This window comes from Sorex fumeus, unplaced genomic scaffold, assembly GCF_029834395.1.
Source record: "Sorex fumeus unplaced genomic scaffold, SorFum_2.1 ptg000065l, whole genome shotgun sequence".
NCBI lineage: Eukaryota > Metazoa > Chordata > Mammalia > Eulipotyphla > Soricidae > Sorex > Sorex fumeus.
Genome location: NW_026606122.1, coordinates 2,776,918 through 2,797,041, shown reverse-complemented (window position 1 = coordinate 2,797,041; position 20,124 = coordinate 2,776,918). Strand labels below are relative to the sequence as shown.

Sequence of the window (20,124 nt, the reverse complement as noted above, 5' to 3'; positions counted from 1 at the left end):
AATTTTTGTGCTTGGATCTCGGTCATACCACGATCAAATACCCATCCCTCCACCAGTGCCCATTTTCCACCACCAGAATAATATCCCTCCCCCCCCATACTCCCATCCCCCCATCCCCCCCTGCCACTGTGGCAGAGCATTCCCTTTTGTTTTCTCTCTCCTCCTGGGTGTTGTGATCAGCCAAAGAGGCATTGAGTGGCGAACATGTTCAGTCCAGTCTACTTTCAACCTGCATCTCCCCTCCTGGGAGGATCCTCCAAACACCCTCCACTTGGTGTTCCCCTTTCTATCTGAATTGTCCTTTCCCCTAGAATACCCAGCTGGCCTCTAAGTTATGGGGTAATTCTCCTGGTGTTGCTCTCAGCTATTCTTGGGTATTAATCTCATATTTTATTATTTTATATCCCCCAGATGAATGCTATCTTTCTATGTCTATCCCTCTCTTTCCGACTCATTTCGCTTAGCATGATACTTTCCATGTTGTACCACTTGTATGTAAAGTTCATGACTTCATCTTTTCTAAGAGCCACATAGTACTCCATTGTGTAGATGTACCAAAGTTTCTTTAACCAGTCATCTGTTCTTGGGCACTCAGGTCTCTTCCAGTTTCTGGCTACTGTAAAGAGTGCTGCAATGAACAAACAAGTGCAGATGTCACTTCGGCTACACATTTTTGCCTCTCTGGGATATATTCCCAGGAGTGGTATCGCTGGGTCAAATGGGAGCTCAATTTCTAATTTTTTGAGGAACGTCCATACTGTTTTCCAAAAGGGCTGAACCAGTCGGCATTCCCACCAACAGTGAAGGAGTGTCCCTTTCTCAACACATCCGCGCCAGCAACAGTTGCTTTTGTTCTTTAGAATGTGGGCCAGTCTCTGAGGTGTGAGATGGTATCTGATTGTGGTTTTGATCTGCATCTCCCTGAAGATTAATGATGTAGAGCATTTTCTCATGTGCTTTTTTGCCATTCGGATTTCTTCTTTGAGAAAGTTTCTGTTCATTTCATTGCCCCATTTTTGATGGGGTTGGATGTTTTCTTCTTGTGGAGTTCAACCAGTATTTTGTATATCCTTGATATCAACCCCTTGTCAGATGTGTATTGGGCGAATATTCTTTCCCATTCTGTAGACTGTCTTTGTATTTTGGTCACTGTTTCTTTGGAGGTACAGAAGCTTCTTAGTTTAAGATAGTCCCATTTATCTATCTCTGTTTTCACTTGCTCAGCCAGTGGCGTGTCATCTTTGAACATACCATTAGCCTCAATGTCATGGAGGGTTTTGCCAACTTTGTCTTCAATGTATCTTATGGTTTCTGGTCTGATGTTGAGGTCTTTAATACATTTTGATATTACCTTTGTACATGGTGTTAGGCAGAGTTCTGAGCCCATTTTTTTGCATGTAGCTGTCCAGTGATGCCAGCACAAACTGTAAAAGAGGCTTTCCTTACTCCACTTCACATTTCTTGCACCTTTATCAAAGATTAGATGATCATATGATTGGGGGGAGATGTCAGTGTATTCAACTCTGTTCCATTGGTCTGCAGTTCTGCCTTTGTTCCAGTACCATGCTGTTTTGATTACTACCGCTTTGTAGTAAAGTTTGAAGTTAGGGAGGTTGATTCCTCCCATTTTCTTTTTCCCAAGAATTGCTTTAGCTATTCGTGGGGGTTTATTGTTCCATATAAATTTCAGGAGTGTTTTCTCCAATTCTTTGAAGAATGTCATGGGTATCCTTATAGGAATTGCATTGAATTTGTACAGTGCTTTCGGTAGTATTGCCATTTTGACAATGTTAAGTCTTCCGACCCATGAGCAGGGGATGTCTTTCCATTTCCTCATGTCCTCTTTTATTTCCTGAAGTAGCGTTTTGTAGTTTTCTTTGTACAGGTCCTTTACTTCCTTAGTTAAGCTGATTCCTAGGTACTTGATTTTCTGGGGCACAATTGTGAACGGGATTGATTTTTTCATATAGCTTTCCTCTCTCTCACTGTTTGCGTATAGGAAAGCCATGGACTTTTGGGTATTGATTTTATAACCTGCAACTTTACTATACAAGTCTATTGTTTCTAGGAGTTTTTTGGTGGAGGTTATTGGGTTCTCTAAGTATAGTATCATATCATCTGCGAATAGTGAGAGCTTGATTTCTTCCTTTCCTACCTGAATGCCCTTAATGTCTTTTTCTTGCCTAATTGCTATTGCAAGTACTTCCAGTACTATATTGAACAGCAGTGGAGAGAGTGGGCATCCTTGTCTCGTCCCTGATCTTAGAGGGAAGCCTCTCAATTTTTCCCCATTGAGGATGATGCTTGCTGTAGGCTTGTGGTAGATGGCTTTAACTATGTTGAGGAAAGTCCCCTCTATGCCCATTTTGGCTAGGGTTTTCATCATAAAGGGGTGCTGGATCTTGTCAAATGCTTTCTCTGCATCTATTGATATGATCATATGCTTTTTTATCTTTTCTTTTGTTGATATGGTGGATTATGTTGATTGATTTCCGAATGTTGAACCATCCTTGCATCCCTGGGATGAATCCTACTTGGTCATGGTGTATGATCTTTTTGATGAGTAGTTGGATTCTATTTGCTAGTAGTTTGTTGAGGATCTTTGCATCTGTGTTCATCAGGGATATCGGCCTGTAGTTCTCTTTCTTTGTGTTATCTCTGTCTGCTTTTGGTATCAGTGTGATATTTGCTTCATAGAAACTGTTCGGAAGTGTATTTGATATTTCAATTTCATGGAAAAGCTTAAAGAGGATTGGGAGTAAGTTTTCTTTAAAGATTTGGAAGAATTCACTGGTGAATCCATCCGGGCCAGGGCTTTTGTGCTTAGGGAGACTTTTTATTACCATTTCAATTTCCTTGATGGTGATAGGTCTGTTCAGGTATTCCAGGTCTTCTTGGTTCAGCCTTGGGAGTCTGTAGGAGTCTAGGAATTTATCCATTTCCTTGAGGTTTTGATGTTCTGTGGCATAAAGCTTTTCAAAGTACTCCCTGTGGATCCTTTGAATTTCTGTAGTTTCTGTTGTAATGACCCCCTTTTCATTTCTGATTCTGTTTATTAGGGTTTTCTCTCTCCCTTTCTTTGTGAGTTTTGCTAGGGGCTTATGGATTTTGTTAATTTTCTCAAAGAACCAGCTCTTGGTTTCATTGATCTTTCGGATTGTTTTCTGGGTTTCCATATCGTTAATCTCTGCTCTGAGTTTTATTATTTCCTTCCTCCTGTTAGGGTTGTGCTCCTTTTGTTGGTCCTTCTCCAAGTTCTTAAGCTGTGAGGTTAGTTTATTTATGTGGGCTCGCTCCTCCTTTCTGAGGAATGCTTGTAGAGCTATAAACTTTCCTCTTAAGACTTCTTTTGCTGTGTCCCATAAATTTTGGTAACTCGTGTCCTCATTTTCTTTCGTTTCTAGGAACCTTTTGATTTCCTCTTTAATTTCCTGTCTAAGCCACTCGTTGTTTAATAGTGCACTGTTTAATTTCCATGTGTTTAATTTAGTTTTCTGTTTTTGTGTGTGATTTACTTCTAATTTCAGCGCATTATGGTCTGAGAAGATTGTTGATATAATGTGTATCTTCTTAATTTTATGGAGGCATGTTTTGTGGCTCAGCATGTGGTCTATCTTGGAGAACGTTCCATGTACGCTTGAGAAGAATGTGTATTGAGCTTTTTGTGGATGAAGTGTCCTGTATATATCTACTAAGCCCCTTTCTTCCATTGTTTCCCTCAGATGAAGTATGTCCTTGCTAAGCTTGAGTCTGGTTGTTCTATCAAGGGGTGACAAAGCGGTGTTGAGGTCTCCCACTAGTATTGTGTTGCTATCGATGTCTTTTTCCAAATCTATGAGTAATTGTTGTAAGTACTTTGCTCGTCTCTCATTAGGTGCATATACATTTATTATTGTAAGTTCTTCCTGTTGTACAGATCCTTTGGTCAATAGGAAATGACCTTCACTGTCTCTTGTGACCTTCTTCACTCTGAAATCGATGTGGTCTGATATTAGGATAGCTACCCCAGCTTTTTTCTGGGAGCTGTTTGCCTGTAGTATTGTTTTCCAGCCTTTGACTCTGAGTCTGTGTTTGCTTTGACTATTGAGATGTGTTTCTTGCAGGCAGCAGAATGTTGGGTTCAATTTTCTAATCCATCCTGCCACTCTATGTCTTTTAATTGGTGCGTTTAGCCCATTGATATTGAGAGAGATTATTGTTGTGGGATTTTGTCCCATTGTTCTGTTGAAATTTGGTGTATTTGAGAGGCCTGTCTTGCCTTAAAGTAGCCCATTTAGTTGTACTTGTAACCATGGTCTTGAGTCTATGAAGTTCCTGAGCTGTTTTTTGTCTGTGAAACTGTGTGTTGTTCCTTCTGTTATGAATGAGAGTCTCGCTGGGTAAAGTATTTTTGGAGAGGCATTTATTTCATTGAGTTTTTTCACTATGTCCCACCACTGTTTTCGGGCCCCGAGGGTTTCATCAGAAAAATCAGCAGTGAATTTTAAGGATGTTCCTTTGTAAGAGATTTCTTTCTTCGATCTTGGTGCTTTCAGAATTTTGTCTCTGTCTAAAGTTTTGGTCATTTTGATCAGGATGTGTCTTGGGGTATTTTTATTCGGATTTCTTCTAGCCGGTACCCTTCGGGCCTCCTGGATGTGGTCACAAGTTTTCTTCAGCTCTGGAAACGTTGTAGCAATGATTTCTTTGACAGTTTCTTCTTCATCAAGGTTTTCTTCCCGTCCCTCTGGGACTCCAATAATTCTTATGTTACCCCTCTTGGCTTCGTCACGATCTTCTCTTGCCATCTGTTCTCGAACTGTGAGTCTCTTTTCCATTTTCTGCTGTTTTCTGACAAGACTCTGAACTTGATCTTCAAGCTCACTGATTCTGTTCTCAGCCACTGTTACTCTGCTGCTGAGGCCTTCCACTGTGGTTTTCAATTCGGCTACCAGATTTTTCAGGTCCGACATTTCCGATTGCATTTTCCTCATTTCTTACTTCAAATCCTCTTGTCTTTTATTGGCATTGGTTTCCATTGTTTCTTTTAGTTCCCTAAGCATCCTGAGTAGCTCCATTCTGAATTCCTTGTCAGAGAGGTTGTCTAACGCTATAGTACTGTTGGTGTCGTCTGGGCTAGCCTCGTGAATAAGAAAGTTTGGTGGGCTTTTGCGTTGCTTTAGCATTGTGACCAGTGTGGTTTGGTCCTTCACACTCGCTGCTACTGTTCTAGTTGAGTGAGGAGAGGCTGCCAGGAGCCGTTCAGCTTTGTTGCTGCTAGATGCGCCTCTTCTACCTTTCTGAGTCTGACCTTCTTCTCAATCAGGCGTTATTCTTTGTTTTATAACTGACATTGAGTGAAACTTTTGGAGGCGTTACTATTTACTACTGAGGTTGTATAGCTATTTTCCAACTGAACTTTTGTTGGAAATGGTGTAGGCGAGTGGGATTTTGTTGAATTATAGTAGAAGAGGTGAGAAATTTTGTTTGGTATTAGGTAACAAGTTGATGAAAAGGATGAAAGGATGAAGGTCCAAGTTGTTTGAAGTGAGTGATATACCTGTGGCCGCGTAAGCGGCCGCCCGCCTTGAAGCAGGCCACGCCCACTTTTAGGCCACGCCCCTTCTTAGAGGCCACGCCCCTAGACAGTCCCAGGCCACTCCCTCCCAGGATCCTGGGATCTGCGCTCTCCTCCCGCTGCTCTCACTCGGCGGGCCACGCGTCTGGGTTCAGGGGCGGGGCTCCGCTGGGGTCCTCCAACCCACCTGGATGGGAGGGGCCGGTGGGCTGCCAGGCGCGCTGCTCCGGATCTGGACGCGTGCTGGGACTTGGGGTTGCTGGGCCTTGGGGTCCGCGCTCTCCTCCCAGCACTGTTACCTCCTATTGTGGGAAAGGACTCTGAATAAGGTCGGTTGATGGTGGTCACCCTTTTCCACTTCTAGAATATGGCCTTCCTCTCAGACATTATTCTGTCGCTTATGATAGGCATCTAGTGAAGTGTTGGAGGAAGTGCTCTTTTATATTGGGCTTGTACAGCTTCTTGTGTACAATGGTCCTTTGTTGGAATTGAAGTAGTCTGGTGGATTATTGTCGTATTGTGTTTGATGCGGCCAGGATATTTTCCACAGAACTAGTTGATAAATGTTGGCATGTGAGTCGAGATTGCTGGGAGCTGGAAATATAACTTGGACACATGAGCAGCTGCTGGCCTAACAGAAGGCCACGCCAACTTTTGAGAGGGCCACGCCCACTACAGTGGAGGCCACACCCCCAGACTGTCCGGATGCTAGTCCACAGAGCTAGGACATAATCCTGTGCAGAGGAAAGGCGGGGGGTGCGTGGGCATGCAGTGGAACTCCAGTGGTGCCCTCAGGGAACTGTCTGGGTGGCAGATGATTGGGAGATTTGGCTGGGACAGAGGCACACAGATGGACCCACCTGTGCACAGGAATTTTGAGGGCTGGGTGGGTACGCACGTCGTAACTTTGGCGGTGCCCTCAGGGAGCTGTCTGAGTGGCAGGTGATCAGGAGCGTAGGGCAGGACAGGACAGGGGCACACTGATGGTCCAACCTGTGCACAGGAAAGATGGGGGATGATATTCCTTTCTTTTAAAAATAATCTATGGGGGTGTATGGTGCCACCAGCAGGTCAACCTGTACCTGTGGGCCGAGTGCATCAGCAACCTGATGGTGCTTCACACTTCCAGATACCCCCAAATTGCTGCTGTGCCTTTGGCCAGACCCCAGCAACTTGGGACAAAGTTTACCAAGAAATTAAATGGCCAAAACTTAGGTATGTGTGAGACATGCCCACAAACCACATCCAGCTCAGCTCTATAAGCTCATTTATTGGCAATATTTCAGAGAAACATAAATCTTGAGAGAGATCAAAAGTCACAGTTTGGGCCTGTAGTGTGGAGGTAGGCGGGAACCCGTGACTGAGATCTCCAGGGCTGCTTTGATTAGGACTGGGGCCCCTCCCTCCAGGTCCCCAGTTTTCCAGTTGCTTGGCAGTCACAGCCACAAATTGCCCCTGGCACCATGTAATCACATCAACAGTCAAGACCTAGGGATTATAACCTGAGGTTCCCAGAGGAGAGTGCCACAGAATGTCCTGATCCTGCATCAGGCTGTCTTCACTTTTGGCACCTCAGAGGGGCACGGGTTGAATTTCCCTCCCTGCCCCAAACGGAACCCTGGCAGTCGAAAACTTCCAGAACCCAACCTGCCACCATGCTCAAGACAATATCCACAATCTTGAATGAGCCTCACCCAAGAGGGTATGAACCTCACCAAACCTCACCAAAGAGTGGACCAACAGGAAAATCCAGATACGCAGGAACCCGTGACTGAGATCTCCAAGCCCACTTGGATTGGGCCTGGGCCTCCTTCTCCTAGGTCCCCAGTTTTCCAGTAGCTTGGCAGTCACACCCACAAACTGCCCCTGGTGCAATGTAATATCATCAGAGACCAAGACCCAGAGACTATAAACTAAAGCTACCAGAAGAGAAGGACACAGAATTTCCTGGACATCATATTCTATCCATAACAAGCAATACAAAACAAATTGTCTAGCATTGACTTTTCAGCAGGTTTGAGTGGTGGTGGAACTTGTGTCAAAATATCGAATGTAACTAAAGCAGAGAGAGAGCATGAGGGAAGTTGTCTTGCCACAAAGGCAGGGGAACGGTTGGAGTGGGGGTTGGGGGAGTACTGGGGATTTTGATGGTGGAAAATGTGCACTGGTGAAGGGATGGGTGTTTGATGATTGTATGACCGAAGCTCAAACATGAAAGCTTTATAACTATATCTCACAGTGAATCAAAAAAGGGGAAAATAATAATACAATAATAAAATTAAATTAACATTCTGAATAAAAATGTATTGTGGAGTTCATGCCCTATTCAATCATCTTAATCAATTGCTGAATAAATAGTAGTACTCCTACATTACAAAGGCAAAAAAAATACTTGGATTGAAGCTGGAGAGATAGTCTAGTGGATAAGGTGTTTGCTTTGTCCAAGTGGGATCCTGATTAGCTTCCCAGCACCCCATATGGTCCTCTGAACCCTCCCAGGAGTGATCCCTGAACACTCAGCCAGGAGTAAGTTCTGAGTATTGATGGGTGTGCCTCCAAACAAAACAGAGCTCTGGACTGGAGGTGGAGAGATAACTCAATAGGCTGTGGATGCTTTGCATATAAAAAGGCTCAATTTGATCCTTCGCTCCTCATGGTCCCCAGAGCAACACTGGGAGGAACCTCAAAGCTCAGAAAAAGTAGTGCTCCTAAGCGCTGCTACATATGCACTGTAGCACTGTCATCCAGTTGTTTATCGATTTGCTCGAGCAGGTACCAGTAACGTCTCAATTGTGAGACTTGTTGTTACTGTGTTTGGCATATCGAATACACCAGGCGGAGCTTGCCAGGTTCTGCCATGCGGGTGGGATACTCTTGGTAGCTTGCCGGACTCTTCAAGAGGGACGGAGGAATCAAACACTGGTTGGCCGCGTGCAAGACAAACGCCCTACCCTCTGTCTCTATTGGCTAATACTGCTTGGTATGGTCCCATCCAAATAAAAAAAAATCCCAGACAAAAATAAGCTGTAGTAATCTTTCCATATACATATAGATCTACTTTGTTCTTTTTGTGGAGAGAGTAGAGTAGCTCCCAAGCTGTGATCAAGGTACCTGGGTTCAACCCTGGTGATACTCTGCCAGCTTCATGGGCCTGAAGGTTTGGTGCTAGAGCCCAGAAATACGATCCTTCTTGGCTGGCAGTGCTGGGGGTGGAGTAGCTATATGTTGCCAGAGATTAAACTGGAATCTATTTCCTAAGAAAACCATTTGCTCCAACCTTTTCAGCTCTTTCCCCAATCCATCTACTTTATTCTTTTAAAATGTTGCATTAATATTCTATTATATGCACATAGACATTATTTAATTAACCCTATTTTGTGCACCAGTCAAGTAAGATGAGATAATTTTGTACTTTTCTTACACTTATAGTTAAAACAATGTAGACTTTTGATATAGATTATTACTATTAATATTTTATATTAAAATGTTACTGAGTGAGGCTACAGCTAGTAGTGTTCGTGAGGTATATGGTACTGGTGCTGAGGTTCAAACCCAGGGCCTCACACAGGCAAGACATCTGCTGCACCATGTAGCCACATCCCTGGCCCTAGTCTAGATTGTTTTTGTTTAATACATTATGTTCCTTTAAATCTTTTTGATATTTCCTATTTATCTGTTTTCATTAATTTTGTCCAGTATACTCTGGGTTCTTTAAATGTAAAGCCTTGATCTTTCCTTGCTTCATAGGAATTAATATGTTCTTTCTTTACAATTTCTCCTGCCTGTCTTTTTTTTCCCTTTTTGATTATGTATGTTTATGTTTGTGTGAAGATTTATAGAATCTAATTATGTTTCTCAAGGTTTTACTCACTGCCTGCAAATCTCTTACGTCTTATTTCTGGGAGAATTTTACAAAGTAGTCTTTGGAATTATAGATTTGGATATGTTACAGTCTAAGATACTGATTCTATTACAAGTTTGTGTTATGTAGTATTGTTTTAATAGACTCCAGTTTTTTTATTTTCAGAGTGTTGTCATTTCAAAGATTTTGTATCTTTTCAGGTCTTGTTGAGACTATACTTTCAAAAATTATTCAAGTTCTTTGGATTGAAAAATTAATAAGTAGTCACTCTGATTTCTCAGAATATTTTCTTGAGTAATTACTTCTTTTTATATATCTTATTTGTATCTGTGTTTATACATCTTACTAGAAAATAGGCTTAGAATATTTGAGGTTATTTTTGTAAAATTTGTTTCCCTATTTTAAGCGGAATTATATTTTTAATATGGTTTTGATTTACTTATTTCCCTTATATTTTTTCTTGTCTACAAATAAATATGATTGTTTTTATGAAGAATTGAAAGGGCAGGTTAGTCAAAGACAGTTGTGAGAAAGAATCTGGAAACTGTATATGACAGGCATCTTGTCCACATTTTTGTAGCTATGAGAGCACTGTCTCTCTTCTCTAACTGGCATGGAGTTAGGTTTCTCATTTGTAGCCTGATCAAGGGGTAAGAAAATTACAGCATGTGAAGCATAGCTCAATGAACTCAAGTTATTATTTGGCCTAAAATGGTAAAAGTTTATAAGTAACATAATAACTGCCTTCAGAATTTGAAGGGTCGTCACAGGAAGTAACCGACTTGTTTCACGTTGTTCCAAGTGGTAAGCTTGTCTTTGAAGACTATTGTCTCAATTTAAGTAGAGGTTGCTGATTTTTTTATTTTATTGAATCACTGTGAGATAGTTACAAGTGTTCATATTTGAGTTACAATCACACAATGATAAAACACCCATCCCTCCACCAGTGCACATTCCCCACCACCAATATCCTCAGTATAAACCCCCCCCTTTCCCACTCTCCCACTTCCTCCATGGCAGACAATAATCCCCATACTCTCTACTTTTGGGCATTATGGTTTGTAATATAGATACTGAGAGGTTATCATGTTTGGTCCTTTATCTACTTTCAGCACATATCTCCCATCCCGATCAAATCTTCGAACCATCATTTTCTTAGTGATCCCTTCTCTATTCTAGCTGCCTTCTACCTTCCCTCCCTCATAAGACTGACTTCCAACTATGGAGCAGTCTTCATGGCCATTTTATCTACTATCCTTGGGTGTCAGTCTCATGTTATGTTGTTTTATACTCCACAGATGAGTGCAGTCCTTCTATATCTGTCCCTCTCTTTCTGACTCATTTAACTTAGCATGATACGCTCCATGTCTACCCACTTATAAGGAAATTTCATGACTTCATATCTCCTAACAGCTGCATTGTATTCCATTGTGTAGATGTACCAAAGTTTCTTTAACCAGTCATCTGTCCTCGGGCACTCATGTTTATTCCAGATTCTGGCTATGGTAAACAGTGTAGCAATAAATATACAAGTGAAGATGTCATTTCTACTATACTTTTTGCATCTCTGGGATATATTCCCAGAAGTGGTATTTCTGGGTCAAATAGGAGCTCTATTTCTAATTTTTTGAGAAATCTACATACTGTTTTCCAAAAGGGCTAAGCCAGTTAGCATTCCCACCAGCAGTGAATGAAAGTACCATTCTACTCATATCCGCACCAACACCGGATGATATTGTTCTTTTGAATGTGGGCCAGTCTCTGATGTGTGAGGTGATATCTCATCATTATTTTGATCTGCATGTCCCTGATGATTAGTGATAAAGAGGGTTTTTTCATGTGCCTTTTGGCCACTCAGATTTCTTCTTTGAGGAAGTTTCTGTTCATTTCATGACCCCATTTTCTGATGGGGTTGGATGCTTTCTTCTTCTAGCGTTCAACCAGTGACTAGTATATCCTTGATATAAACAAATTATCAGATGGGTAAAGGTAAAAGGTAAAGGCCCTCCCGTTGATCGTCGATTTGCTCGAGCGGGCCCAGTAACGTCTCCATTGGAGACTTTGTTGTTACTGTGTCTGGCATATCGAATACTCTCGGTAGCTTGCCGGGCTCTCCGAGAGGGGCGGAGGAATCGAACTCGGGTCGGCCATGTTGGCCACTTGTAAGGCGAACGCCCTACCCGCTGTGCTATTGCTCCAGCTCCCATTCTATAGATTGTCTTTGTATTCTGGTCACTGTTTCTTTCGAGGGAAAGAAGCTTCATAGTTTAAGGTAGTCCCATTTGTTTATCTCTGTTTCCTCTTACTTGGTCAGTGGCATGTCATCTTTGAACATACCTTTAGTTTCAATGTCGTGGAGGGTTTTTGCCAACCTTGTCTTCAGTGTACCTTATGTAATCTAGTCTGATGTTGAGGTCTTTAATCCATTTTGATCTGTGTTTTGTACATGGTATTAGGTACAGGTCTGAGCCAGTATTTTGCATGTAGCTGCCCATGTTTAACAGCACCATAGGTTAAAGTGCCTTTCCTTGCTGCACTTCACATTACTTGCTCCCTTATCAAAGACTATATGATCATATATTTAAGGGTGTGTGTAAGTATATTCAACCTTGTTCCATTGGTATGTGGCTATACCTTTGTTCCAGTACCATGCTAATTTAATTATTACCGCTTTGTAGTAGAGTTTGAGGTTGGGGAAGGTGATGCCTCCCATATTCTTTTTCCCAAGAATTGCTTTAGCTATTTGTTGGGGTTTGTTGTTCTATATGAATTTCAGGTGTGTTTGATCCTTTTCTTTGAAGAATTTCATGAGTATCCTTATAGAGATCACATTGAGTCTGTATAAAGTTTGGGGGAGTATTGACATTTTGACAATGTTAGTCCTCCCAATCCATGAACAGGGGATGCTTCCATTTCCTCATGTCTTCTTTTATTTCGTGAAGTAGTGCTTTGTAGTTTTCTTTCTACAGGTCCTTTACCTCCTTAGCTATGTTTATTCCGAGGTACTCAATTTTCTGGGGTATGATTGTGAACGGGACTGCTTTTTTCATGTCACTGTCTTCTCTCTCATTATTTGCGTGTAGGAAAGCCATGGACTTTTGGGCATTGATTTTATAGCCTGCAACTTTACTATACAAGTCTGTTGTTTCTAGGAGTTTCTTGGTAGAGGCTTTAACGGTTCTCTATATATAGTATTATCACTTAATCACTTAACTTCCCGTTAGTCATCGATTTGCTCGAGCGGGCGCCAGTAACGACTCCATTTGTCCCTGTCGCGTGCTAGTGTAGCCCAATGGTATCTCTTCGCTCCAGGAACATGAAGGGCCTCAAACCGATCCTTCATGATCTTGACGAAGAAGTCTGACCATCTGGTAGGTGGGCGGCCACGCGGTCTTTTGACATCCCGTGGAATCCAGTCAGTAACAGCTCTAGTCCAACGGTCGTCTTTAAATCTCATTACATGACCAGCCCATCTGATTTTCGACCCTTGGCAAATGAGACAGCGTCCCTGATCCTTGATCGTCGACGGATGTCAGAACTCCGGATTCGTTCTCTCATTTGAGTGAAACGTGATATTCCAAGCATAGCTCTTTCTATTCTTCTTTGGGAGACCTGAATAGCGTTCTCATCTTGTTTGCGTAGGGCCAAGGTCTCTGAGGCATATGTTAATGCAGGAAGAACAGTGGAATCAAAGAGATGTGCCCGGAGCCAGAGGTTCTTCGTCCTCTTAGCTATTTCTTCGACGTTCTTGAAGGCGTTCCAAGCCGCTCTCTTCCTCCTGCGCAGCTCAGGTGCCAGGTCATTTGTCATGTTGACCTCTCGACCTAGGTACACATAGCTGTTGCATTCGGAGATGGTCGTTCCATTGAGAGCAAATGGGGCATCACGAACAAGGCTGTTTCTCATAAACATTGTCTTCGTAAGATTCAGCTGTAGTCCTACCTTTCCACACTCACGGTCAAAGTCGGCCAGCATTTGTGCTGCTTGGCTGATGTTTGGTATTATTAAAACAATGTCATCAGCAAAGCGGAGGTGGTGTAGTTGCCGATCATCTTTCTTCACTCCCATTCCTTCCCATTCCAGTCGTCACATGATGTTTTTGAGGGTGGCACTGAAGAGTTTCGGTGAAATGGTATCACCCTGCCGCACCCCTCTCTTGACATCAACGATCACTTCTTTGTAGAATGGTGAGATCCTGGTAGTGAATACAGCTCACGGAGGATCCTGATGTATTGGGCTTGAATGCCCTAATTGGCTAGGGCTTCAATAACCGCTTCCGTCCCAACAGAATCAAAGGCCTTCTTTAAATCAATGAACGTTAAACAGAGCGGCATCTTGAACTCCCGAGAAACCTCAATGAGCTTGGTTATCGTGTGGATATGGTCGATGGTGCTGAATCCTTTGCGGAACCCGGCTTGCTCGCATGGTTGTCCTTCATCTAGTGTTCTGCCAATCCTATTTAGGATGACTCGAGTGAACAACTTGTAGATGACAGACAATAGGCAGATCGGGCGATAGTTGCCAATGTCATGGATGTCTCCCTTCTTGAACAGTAGTACGGTCCTGCTGGTTTTCCATTGGGACGGAACCTTGCATTCAGACAGGTAGCGAGTGAAGAGCCGAGCCAGTGTATTGATGAGTACTGACGGCAGGTTCTTCAGGTGTTCAGGTCTGACCTTGTCTGGACCGGGTGCTGTTTGTTTCTTTACCGACGAAATGGCGTGTCGGATTTCGGAAGGGAGAACGTTGGGAACGACATATCCATCCTGTGGAATTGGTATGTCGGCAAGTGGACATGGCTATCGAAGAGATTTGAGTAGAAGTCATGGATAATCTTCTCCATTGCCGTTCTGGAGGATGTGATGGATCCATCAGGACGTCGGAGGGCAGTCATCTTGGTCTTATAGTTGGCGAAGGACAGGCGGGCATTACGAATACTTTTCCCGGCTTCTGCCGCATCTACCAGTACTTCTGCTCTTCTCTCTTTGAGGTCTTCCTTGATCGCATCTCTGCATTGCTTTGCGAGCTCGGACGTTAGCTTGCGATCCCTGTCTGCTTCCATCAACCACCCAGGGATCGAATTGTGCACAGGAGACCCACCCTACCCAGATAAATACCCCACTGGCAGACTTCCACTCTCGACACTACTTCCACTACCCAGCCATCGCCACACTCCAGGACGCTTTCCGGACCCGCGCGGCCGCTCCAGCCGAGACCCACGCACGACTGAAGACCCACAGAACAAGATAAGCGGAACTCTCTGAGACCTTGGACTCCAGGCTTGGCGGACCCAGGGACAGAGCTTCTCTGCTTGCTCCCACCACCACAGGTGACAAAGGGATTCTAATCAGGAACCCCACCCTACCCTGCCCTGTCTGCTTCCATCAACCACCCAGGGATCGAATTGTGCACAGGAGACCCACCCTACCCAGATAAATACCCCACTGGCAGACTTCCACTCTCGACACTACTTCCACTACCCAGCCGTCGCCACACTCCAGGATGCTTTCCGGACCCGTGCGGCCGCAAAGTGGCCTCGCGACACATCATAAGACACTAAATAACCCATCTTCCAGAATTGTCGTACCATATTTGATAGGGTTCAAATATGGTAACACCTACAAGGGTGATTAGAGGTCACCCCAAAAGCCTCTATCCCTCTCGGAAAGACTGGCAAGCTACCGAGAGTATTCCGCCCGCACGGAAGAGCCTGGCAAGCTATCCGCTATGTATTCGATATGCCAAAACCAGTAACTACAACTGGTCTCATTCACCTGACCCTGACTGCTTCACCGACATGGCAGCACTGAGAAGGATGAGAAAGGAGAGGCCGACAAAATCTCAAGGCCGACCTAGGCTGCCACAACGAAGGAAGACAAAAATGATCGTCTGTACTTTCAATGCACGTACGCTAGCATCAGATGCATCCATCGAAGACCTGATGGTACAAGTGCAAATGATCAAGTATGACATCATTGGTCTGACCGAGACAAGAAGGCACGAATCTCACCATGCCGTTTTCGACACTGGAGAAGAATTATCCTCGGAACATGCGATAAAAGAGGTGTTGGAGGCGTCGGTGTCCTTGTCAACACAAACTTGGCCAAGAGCATTGATTCATTCGAATGCCTAACAACCCGAATCGGACGTTTACATTTGAATAGATGTGGCTCACTGCCTGCAGTTTCTATCTTCGTTGTCTATGCACCAACATCTCATTATGATGAAAGAGAAATCGATAAGTTCTACATGGAGCTAGAGAAGTTCTATAAAGAAGACCACACCTTCTACAAGATCATTGTGGGTGATTTTAATGCCAAGATAGGACCTAGAAGATCAGCTGAAGAACTTCACATCAGGACCCATGGCCTAGAATGGAACGAACAGGGTGAGAGACTGTCTGAGTTCATCATGTCGACCAAGACCATTCATGGTAACTCACAGTTCCAGAAGGCAGAATCTAAACGATGGACTTGGGAGTCTCCCGGTGGACGATTCCACAACGAAATAGACCACATCATATTCAATCGATGGTTTTGCCTGACCGATGTCGCTGTTGTCCCAAAATTTCGAACGGGATCGGACCACCGTCTCCTTCGTGCAAAATTCTACTTCACAAAGCGGGGAGAAAGGGCTGCAATGTTCAAAAAGAGAACTCCCAGAATGACCACCAACTGGGAACTCTTTATTACTATTGCGGCAACATGGGAAGATGCCACTGTTGACAACATTGACGAGGAATACGATCGACTGGTTCAGCACCTCCATGAATGTGCGAGGAACGCCAAGAAAGAGATAGCCCCAAAAAATCGCCTATCTTTGAAAACTCTTGAGCTAATTTGCCAGCGTGCTTTGGCGCATGCCTCAGGCAACCGCAAGCTAATGTCCGAGCTCGCAAAGCATATAGTATTATATCATCTGCAAATAGTGAGAGCTTGATTTCTTCCTTTCCCACCTGGGTGCCCTGAATATCTTTTTCTTTCCTAACTGGTATTGCAAGTTCTTCCTGTACTATATTGAACAGACGTGGTGAGAGTAGGCATTCTTGTCTCTTCCCTGATCTTAGAGGGAAGGCTCTTAGTTTTTCCCCATTGAGGATAATGCTTGCCATAGGCTTGTGGTAGATGGCTTTGACTACATTGAGAAAAGTTCCTTTACTACCAGTTTTGGTGAGAGTTTTCATCATAAGCGGGTCCTGGGTCTTGTCAAATGATTTCTCTGCATTTAGTGATATTATCATACATTTTTATCTTTTCTTTTGTTGATATGATGGATTATGTTGATTGATTTCCAAAATGTTAACCCATCCTTGAATAACTGGGATGAACCCCATTTGGTCATGGGGTATGATCTTTTTGATTAGTTATTGGATTCTACTTGCTAATATTTTGTTGAGGATCTTTGCATCTGTGTTCATCAGGGGTATAGGCTTGTAATTTTCTTTTATGTGTGGTGACTTTGTTTGCCTTTCTTATTAGGGAGATATATGTCCCTCGCAGAAAAGGGTTGGGAGAATTTCTGTTTCCTGGAAAAGCTTGAAAAGAACTGGCAATAGGTCCTCTTTAAATGTTTGGAAAAATTCGCTAGTGAATCCATCTGGACCTGGGCTTTTGTTTTTGGGAAGACTTTTGATTACAGTTTCAATTTCCTTGATGTTAATACGTCTATTCAGGTGTTCCAGATCTTCTTGGTTCAGTGTTGTGAGATTAAAGGAACACAGGAACTTATCCATTTCTTCTAGGTTCTCTTGTTTTGTGGCATACAGACTTTGAAAGCAGTCTCTGATGATCTTTTGAATTTCTTTGGTTTCTGTTGTCATGTCCCCCTTTCATTTCTGAATCGGTTTCTTAGGGTTCTCTCTTTCTTTGTGAGTCTTGCTAGTGGTTTATCAGTCTTGTTTATTTTCTCAAAGAACAAGCTCTTGGTTTTGTTGAGCGTTCAGATTGTTTTTTGGGTTTCCATGTCATTGATTTCTGCTCTAAGTTTTTTTTATTTCTTTCCTCTGCCTGGTTTGGGCTCCTTTTGTTGGTCCTTTTCTAAGATCTTGAGCTGTGTAGTCAGGCTATTTATGTGGGTCCTTTCTTCCTTCCTGATAAATGCTTGCAGAGCTATACATTTTCCCCTTAACATGGCTTTATCTGTGTCCCACATTTTCTGGTAGCTCATGTCTTCATTCTCATTTGTTTCCATGTACCTTTTGATTTCTTCCTTGATTTCCTTCCTAACCCACTTGTTGTTCAACATTGAGTTGTTGATTTCCAGGTGTTTAATTGGTTCTTTGCATCTGTGCATGATTAACTTTTATCTTCAGTGCATCATGGTCTGAAAAGATAGTTGATACAGTGGCTATCATTTTGATTCTGTTGAGGCATGTTTTGTGGAGCAGCATGTGGTTTATTCTGGAAAATTTTCTGTGTTGACTGGAAAAGAATGTGTATTCATTTGGGGGTATGTAAGTCCAGTATAGATTTATTAGCCCTGTCTCTTCGATTTCTTCCTTCAAAACCAGTGTTCCCTTGATGAGTTTTATTTTTGTTGATCTATCCAGAGGTGATAAGGTGGTGTTGAAGTCTCCAACTACTATTCTGTTGCTAGAAATGTTCTCCTTAAAATCTGTTAGCAGTTATTTTAAGTAGCTAGTCCCTCATTTGATGCATTTGCATTTAGCAGTGTGATTTCTTCCTGCTGTACATATCCTTTATTTATTTATTTTTTTTATTAGTGAAACACCATGAGGTACAGTTGTAGACTTACAAATTTTTGTGCTTGGATTTCAGTTATACAATGATTGAGTATCCATCCGTCCACCAGTGCCCATTCCACACCTCCAATGCTCCCTGCATCCCTCCCACCCCCCACCCCCCATGCCACCCCACCCCACCCCTGTGGCAGGGCATTCCCTTTGGTTGTCTTTCTCCTTTTGGGTGCTGTCATTTTCAAAAGAGGCATTCAGTGGCAATCATGTTTGGTCTATAGTCTATTTTCAGCATGCATCTCTCATCCTGGGAGGATCCTCCCAACTCCCTTTATTTGGTGCTCCCCTCTCTATCTGAGCTGCCTTCTCCCCCAGCATGTGCGGCTGACCTCCAAACCATGGAGTGAACCTCCTGGTACTTATCTCGGCTATTCTTGGGTGTTAGTCTCCCAATTTGTTACTTTATATTCCCCATATGAATGCAACCTTTCTATATCTGTCCCTCTCTTTCTGACTCATTTCACTTAGCTTCATACTTTCCATGTAGTACCACTTGTATGTAAATTTTATGACTTCATCTTTTCTAACAGCTGCATAATACTCCATTGTGTAGAGGTACCAAAGTTTCTTTAACCAGTCATCTGTTCTCGGGCACTTGCATTTTTTCCAGATTTTGGCTATTGTGAATAGGTCAGCAGTGAACATAGAAGTGCAGATGTCATTTCGACTGTACTTTTTTTTGCCTCTCTGGGATATATTCCCAGTAGTGGTATTGCTGGGTCAAATGGGAGCTCAATTTCTAATTATTTGAGGATCGTCCATACTGTTTTCCAAAAGGGATGAACCAGTCAGCATTCCCACTAGCAAGTGAAGGAGAGTCCCTTTCTCGCCACATCCACGCCAACAGCGGTTGCTTTTGTTCTTTTGGATCTGGACCAATCTCTGTGGTGTCAGGTGATATCTCATTGTTGTTTTGATCTGCAACTCCCTGATGATTAGTGATGTAGAGCGTTTTTTCATGTTTCTTTTAGCCATTCAGATTTCTTCTTTGGGAAAGTTTCTGTTCATTTCATCACCCTATTTTTTGATGGTGTTAGATGTTTTATTGTATTCCCACGAAAAATACAATAAACAGAATAACAAGTATATATCCTAATCCCCAGAACCCATGAACTTGTTGTTTTACATGGCAATGGGAAATTAAGTTAGAAATTCTACTGTATTTGGTGATCATATGGCAATAACTGAGCAACTATTTGGGCAAACATTAAAGAAACAATTCATGCATGGTTATAGTATTGGAAAAGTGTATTTTATTCTTCTTGAAGAAAAAACACAAAGGGTTATGAAGAAGAAACTCATTGGAGATTGAGTGAGTGATCAAATATTATGTTCTGTTTCCTAAACTGTATTTTGGCTGAGGGAGTGCAATCATTTCAGGCAGGAATACTTTCTGCTCATAATAAAAGTGTTTATTTGATAAGATATATGTATAAAGGGCTCCACTTACACAAACAAGCCAAGTTTTGTCTCATTTGGAAAGCTTGCCATATGACCAGCTCTAACTGGGATTAGAGTTAGAGTGATTGGTTTCTTGGAGTTGGTGTAGGAGTACCAGGAAAATGGGAAAGAAGTGTTCTATTAGTAATGTTTTAATCACATTCTGGCTCACCTAGTCCTTAGCTCATTACCAGATGTTACTATTGATATTTGTTCTAAATCCATAGATTTTAATAATGTATCTAATAGGTAAGAGAAACTACTGAATATATAAACCAAGAAATGGATATTTATATGTAAGAGTGAAATAAACATGATCTTTTTGGAGAGTTTGCTGTATAAGGTAGTAGCAAATAGGGTAAGCAAGAATATAAGTATTAGATATCAAGGAGAGAGGTTCATTTAGAATACCCATAGAGAAGGGTGAACATCTCTGATTTATAAGACTGCTCAACTACCCAAATGTCCAGGTATAGATAATGACAAGATACTCCAAGGCACTGAAGATAG

The 20,124-nt window shown here is 42.6% G+C and overlaps 1 protein-coding gene across 1 annotated transcript in view; it reads left to right on the top strand.

Annotated features, from left to right (window-relative positions):
• The window catches only part of CCNB3 (cyclin B3), a 74,547-nt gene that overhangs the window by 44,543 nt on the left and 9,880 nt on the right, over positions 1 to 20,124 (top strand). The window lies entirely within an intron of this gene.